Genomic DNA, 6714 nt, shown 5'->3' on the forward strand with positions numbered 1-6714 from the left:
CAGGCCTAGCCAATCTGTGGCTCTTCAGCAGTTGTGAAGTCCCAGCATAACCTCCCACCGATCAGCTGGTATAGCATGCTGGAACTTGCAGTTTCACAACAGCTGGAGAGCCACAGGTCAGCCAAGGCTGATGTAGGCTCTTAAAGTAAATTTTCAAACTCATAATTCACTGCTTTTCTGGCTTTCACCAAATTTTGTAAATATACTAGTTAACATAGGGAGAAGAATTCAAACATCAAAGCATGTCTGCCAGAAAACATTAGTGACCCAACTAAATTATGACACTTGTAGTCAGGTGATACAAAAAAAGGAACTATGTAGCCCCAATTCAAAATGCTGTGTACTTTCCTCAGCAAATATCCCAACAGTGAAGCATGAGGGTGACAGCACCATGTTGTGAGGATGCTTTTCCTCAGCAGGGACAATATTGGCTTGGTTGAACAAAAAAAAAGTGAATGTTCTACAATGACCAAGATAAAGTCCTGGAAATAGATTTAATAATGCATGGTTTTTCAAAATGACCAATCATAAAACAGCAATAGTAAATGCTAAACAAATCTGGTTTAGCATTTATTCCTAATGCTGTCTTAAAACTATCGGTCAAAGCTGCCGTTATTCAGCGGTTTTGACAAAGTGCCTTAGTATATCTACCCACAGATCTTAAACCCATTGATAATCTATGGCACGAATTGCAAATCGCAATCAACAAACTTTATCCAACTTAAGCTGGGCATACACGTCCAGATAAAATGCCTGTCAGACCGACAGACATTTTATCTGCCAGCCCGCAGATGTCCGCGGCATACACTGTAAGATATCTCAGTGTATTAGCCCCGACATCTGCGCTCCGCCCCCGGGGGAGGAGACAGGAAATGTCTGTCGACTGCGGCTGGGCATACACTTCCCGATGCGGCCGACATTTTAACTCCTAAATATCGCATCAGACGGGCATGCTGGACAATCCGGCATACCTGACCGAGCGATATTTAACCCTCGGTCTCCCGCACACACGCTACAATTATTGTGGCGATCCGCGGATATCGGACGGATCGCCCCGATAATTGTATGTATGGCCAGCATAACCTAAACAACCTGGAGCAAATATGCAAGGAAGAATGAGCAAATATCACTCCCAAATAATGCAAATCTGGTAGAAACTTACCCTAACAGACTCGTTATTGCAGCAAAAGGTGGTTCTACCAAGTACAATATGGCTATAAGTTTCCCAATTCTGAACTGTGGGTAAAATGTAGTAAATATACTACTTAAGGTAGGGGTGGGCAATAAGCGGCCCCCCCAGCTGTTGTAGAACTACACATCCCAGCATGCCAGTAACAGTTTTGCTATTTGGCCATGCTAAACTGTTACAAGGCATCCTGGGATTTGTAGTTCAACAACACCTGGAGGGACGCTTATTGCCCACCCCTGACTTAAGGCATAGGTAGAAGAATTCAATGGGAAAAAAATGGTTCTAAAATCTATCTCATATTACATTTCAAATTTTATTTTTTCTTCCTTGTAAAAACTGAAAAAGAAACAACTGGCCTGAAATTTTAAGTCCAAAATCAAAAAAGTGCACTGCACTCATTTGTGGGTACCTTTCCATGAATTTTTATCTTGTACAGCGCCATATTTCCCCTATTGGCAGATTTTGGAACAATTTTTTTTCACAGGATCATTCCGTCTATGCCTTGAATAGTTTGCTTACTAAATTTTGTGGTATTCCATCTATTAGAGCTAAAGACGGCTCTGTAGAGGGAAACTTTTCATGCACCTGGCAGCCCACATGAGGTAAAAGAAAAAGTGATTAATCTGATCAGGCCACCTTCTTCCATTGCTCCATGGTCCAGTTCTGATGCTCACTTGCCCATTGTGAGTCCTTTCAGTGGTAAAAATGGGTCAGCATGGACACCCTGACCTGTGTGCGGCTACCCAACCCCATGTGATCTGACAACTTTCTATCATAGCCAGCATTAACTTCCTTTATCCTCCATCTGAGGGATGCCATTACCTGTGGGTTATGCCTTTAGTGGGTTGGAGGCGTGCACTAACTAGTTCAAACTGACTCCCACTCCCTATATAACCCCTCCCCATAACCCGGATCCTCAGTCTTGTTTTTAGTGCTTTGGAGAAGGCACTAGCTAGGTCCTAGCTTTTTAGTTAGGCTTTTATTTATTTTCGGTTTTACTATAGGGTGCTTTAGTCCCTGATTTGGAGGGGCTAGCACTATCATAGTGGAAGCAGTTACTTTGTGTGAACCAGCTTTCCCACTCTAAAAAGACTGTCTCTGGAGAGTCACTATACTTCACTTCAATGTCACTGGGCCTCTTCCTAGCCAGACACACATCTGAGGGGGCCGCAGACAAACAAGGTAAAGTAGAATGCATTATAATGTAATGACCTTGTTTTTCGATATACTGCAGGACGGCACGCTACTTCTGCATAGTTAAAGCGGCTGTCCATTAGCCTCCCCATGTGTCAGCATCCATTTGTGTTAGGTTACAGAGTGAGCTAGCCTCTGTTTTCTTTTATGCTGTAGCAGCAAACCAGGACCGCAACCTAATCACTCAGGATAATGAGCAACAGTTGGGCAATCGGTATAAAAGACTCAGGACCTCATTCAGAGTCGGCCGTTGCTACCTCACGGTCGTACGCCACCGATGTTCGCTAAACTGCGCATGCGTAAAGTTCGCAATGCGCGTGCTCAAACTAGCTGCTACGATCAGAAATTTCTCTCTCCTTGAACACAGCCAGGTCGGTAGTTTGAGTGACAGAATGAGGCGTTTGTGGGTGGTAACAGGGGAAGGTGCTTGAAAACGGGGGAGTGGAGATCCGAACGCAGGCGTGCCTAATTATGCGAACGGCGTTTTATGGGAGTGCATAATTAACAAAGTAGTGTCATGGCACACGTGACATGGGTGGTTTGTACACTGACCTGATCATAGTGCTTAAGAGAGGGTATGGTCAACCTTAAGCTCTACGACCAGTTCCGATGGTCTCGATTAATCCTTATATGGCCGGAGATGACGTGTAATGCGTACGAGAAGGGGGCGTATTTCTTGTCTTACGGCCGCATCCTCCCCTTGGTCGGCCAGCTAACGATCCGATCTTAAGGACGCAATTTGCGAGTGCATCATTTGAATATCCGGCCCCTTTTCCCTTACGACCATGCGGCCGCAACGACCGACTCTGAATGAGGTCCTCACTCCCCAAACAAGCTGGAGATAAACGGATTATCATTACTAAAAATCTATTTTTTTCTGTGACACGTAATTCTTTGAGGCCTATCCGGGCTAGCGCCTGGGTAGTCAAAGCCATGAATGCCTGGATGCCGGAAATGGTCACTAGGTTTCAGTCAGGAAATATGTCTGAAGCCAGTACCATAGCCAATCAGGTCACGGAAGCTTTGGCATTTGTGAGTGAGGCTTTATTAGACATGGTCCAATTACAGACTCAGATTTCTGCTTTAGCCATTTCGGCCAGACGCTTGTTATGACTGAAATCGTGGAAGGCAGATATGGGGGCTTATACAATTGGGCACGAGGTTTGGCGAGTTAAAAACCTTGCATCCAATTCTGGAATACCGTGGGTATGCGCTCTCCCGCTACCCGCGGTATTCAACTAAAAAAATATTGGTCGCGCGTTTTCAGCTCTGAAAACCCTGAACCACGTAACATATATAAAAAGACAAAAACCCACCTACCTGGCAGCAGGTCTCCGCAGCTCCCAGTGGCTTCCCCTCACTCTTCTTACTGGAGAGAGGGCTGCTGGGAGTCCCGGGGGCTGATGGGAGGAGCAAGAGCTGCTGGGAGATGTAGTTCTCCCAGCGCCCATTCCGGGGAGGCCACATACGCCGCACCAGGGTCACACACACTCTCACTCACTCATACACACTTACATTCACCACACATACTTACATACACCACACACACACTGACATACTCACCCTGCTACAGAAGAGCCGGCTCCCGACGCTGGATGCAGAAGAAGATGCAGAAGACAGCGCTGAGGAAGGTGAGTAATTAAGGACCAATTAAGCTAATTGGATACTTCCAATTGCTTAATTAGTCCTCAGGGGGGTTGCCACGGGGGTGTCAGAGCAAGTCCCAGTGATTTTTCCTAAAATCATCGATTTTAGGAGAAATCACGCTTGCTCAGGAGGTGCGTAAAAAAAACCTCCCGGTGCGTATTTTTAAAAAAACCATGCACCTAATAGAATAGTACAAAACCTGCACCTGCAGGAAAAACTTCGCAGGTGCGGGTTTTTTGCTATTCTCGCACACAATTGAATATGCCCCATGGAGTTTAAACACTCTTTGGAGGCTCTGCCATTTGAAGGCAGAGCCTTACCTATTTGGCTCGGAATTGATAAAAATTATTTCCCAGGTGATGGGGGGGGGGGGGGGGGGGGTAAAGTCCTTTGCTTCCTGGTGCTACACCTAAGCCTATACACAGGTTTGGTTCATTTCATGCCTACAGTTGGGGCAACTTTCAGGCCTATCTAGGAATTCCTAGAGGCATCCACAGAGGTACCTACATAAGGCATGTTGGATTGGGCCCTACCCGTTCTGCGGCAAAGTAGGCAGGGGAATTGGGATGACTATTTAGAGCCAGGAACCTGTCCTCCAGTGGGGGCCTGGTTACTCAGATTCAAGGATACTTAGAGTCGTTCCAATCCAGATCATTGGGTGAAGGGTCTGGTCACAAGAGGATATATTTTGGACCTAGAGAGTCATGTTCCAGAAAAAATTCTGTTTACCCTCTTCCAAAAGAGGTGAATAGGAAAAAGGCTCTCATTCAGGCAGTTCAGACTTTGTCAGGTTACGGAGTAATTGTTCCGGTACCAAAATCAGGAAGGGGTTGGGGTTTTTACTCCAGCCTGTTTCTGGTGGACAAACCAGATGGGTCATTCCGACCCATTCTCAATCTGAAATGGCTAAATCTTTATTTCCATTTGAAGAAATTCAAGATGGAGTCAGTAAGGACTGTAATTGGTTCTATGGAAAAGGACCAATTCTTGGCATCAGTAGACATAAAAGATGCCTACCTTCATATTCCCATATGGAGGGGTCATCAATGTCTTCTGAGGTTTGCGGTAGGCGATTGTCATTTGCAGTTTCAGCATCTCCACAAATCCCAGAGTTTTCACAAAAGTCATGGCACATATGATTCTTCTGTCAAGAAAACAGGGAGTGAATGTGTTAGCATACCTTGATGACCTTATGATAAGGGTGTCTACTGTATCCCTTTTGCATCAACATTTGCGGGTCATTACAGAACTGCTCCAAATTTTTGGTTGGGTCATAAATTTGATAACAATCAAATTTGGTTTCATCTCAAAGGATAATGTTTTGGAGCTCATCTTTGACCCTCTGAGCCTGATTCAGAGCCGGACGCTCTTTCAGAGCGCTCGCTCTGAATCAGTGCCCTCCCTCCCTTTTTTTAGAGCGGCCTCCTGGCCGGTCGCATAGCTGTGGGTGACCACCCACAGCTATAGCGAGCGGCCAAAAAGATGGTCGCGATGGTCTTAAGCCTGAGAGTGTTTGTTTATCCCAGCTTTTGTCTTTTTAACAGGATGGTGTAGCGAGAGGACTTAGGTTATCCTCATTCAAAGGACAGGTATAAGCCCTGTCTATCCTGTTTCAAAGGAAATTGTAGTAAAGACTTTCTTTCAGGGGGTAACTCGCATACAGCCTCCATATGTTCCACCAGTTCCACCTTGGAATCTGAACTTGGTGTTAGAGGAGCACCACCCACAGCTATGCGAGCGGCCAGGAGGCCGTTCTAAAAAAAAAAAAGACCGGCCCTGATTCAGAGCGGGTGCTCTGTCAGAGCGACCGGCTCTGAATCAGGGCCAGTGTCCTCAATCAGTAGTCACTATTCACATTGAAGATAACATGGTCCGGAAGATGCCTATTTGTGTAGGAATATAACCAATGTCATCATCATACAACAGAAGTTCAACCAGAATTGTGCCCCATGTATCCCCACCAACCTCCTGCCCCGTGTTCCCTCCAGCCCCCTGTCATTCCAGCTTCCAGCCCTCTGTGTCTCCTCCAGCCCACTGTCATTCCAGCCTCCAGTCCTCTGTGTAACCTCCAGTCCCCTGTCATTCCAGCTCCATCTTTCCCCTCCAGCCCCCCATCATTCCAGCCTCCAGTCCTCTGTCATTCCAGCCTTCAGCCCTGTGAATTCTCTAGCCCCGTCCCCACAAGCCCCCTCTCAGTCCAGCCTTCAGCCCCCGTGTTCCCTCCAACCCCCTGTCATTCCAATCTCCAGCCCTCTGTGTCCCCTCCAGTCCAATCATTCCAGCCTTCAGCCCTCTGTGTACCCTTCAGCCCCGTCATTCCAGCTCCCTCTTTCCCCTCCAGCCCCCCATCATTCCAGCCTCCAGCCACCTGTCATTCCAGGTTTCAGCCCCCTGTGTTACCTCCAGCCTCCTATCATTCCAACCTCGTCCCCTCCTGTACCCACTAATTCCAGCCTTCAGCCCCCTGTGTTCCCTCCAGCACCCTGTCATTCCAGCCTCCAGCCCTGTGTCCCCTCCAGTATCCTCATTCCAGCCTCCAGCCCCGTGTTCTTTCCAGCCCCGTCATTTCAGCCTTCAGTCCTCTGTGTACTCTCCAGCCCCCTTTCATTCCAGCTCCCTCTTTCCCTTCCAGCCCCCATCATTTCATCCTCCAGCCCCCTCTTATTTCAGCCTTCAGCCTCCTG

The sequence above is a fragment of the Taudactylus pleione genome, unplaced genomic scaffold, assembly GCF_031769625.1.
Source record: "Taudactylus pleione unplaced genomic scaffold, aTauple2 ptg000585l, whole genome shotgun sequence".
In the NCBI taxonomy this organism is placed as follows: domain Eukaryota; kingdom Metazoa; phylum Chordata; class Amphibia; order Anura; family Myobatrachidae; genus Taudactylus; species Taudactylus pleione.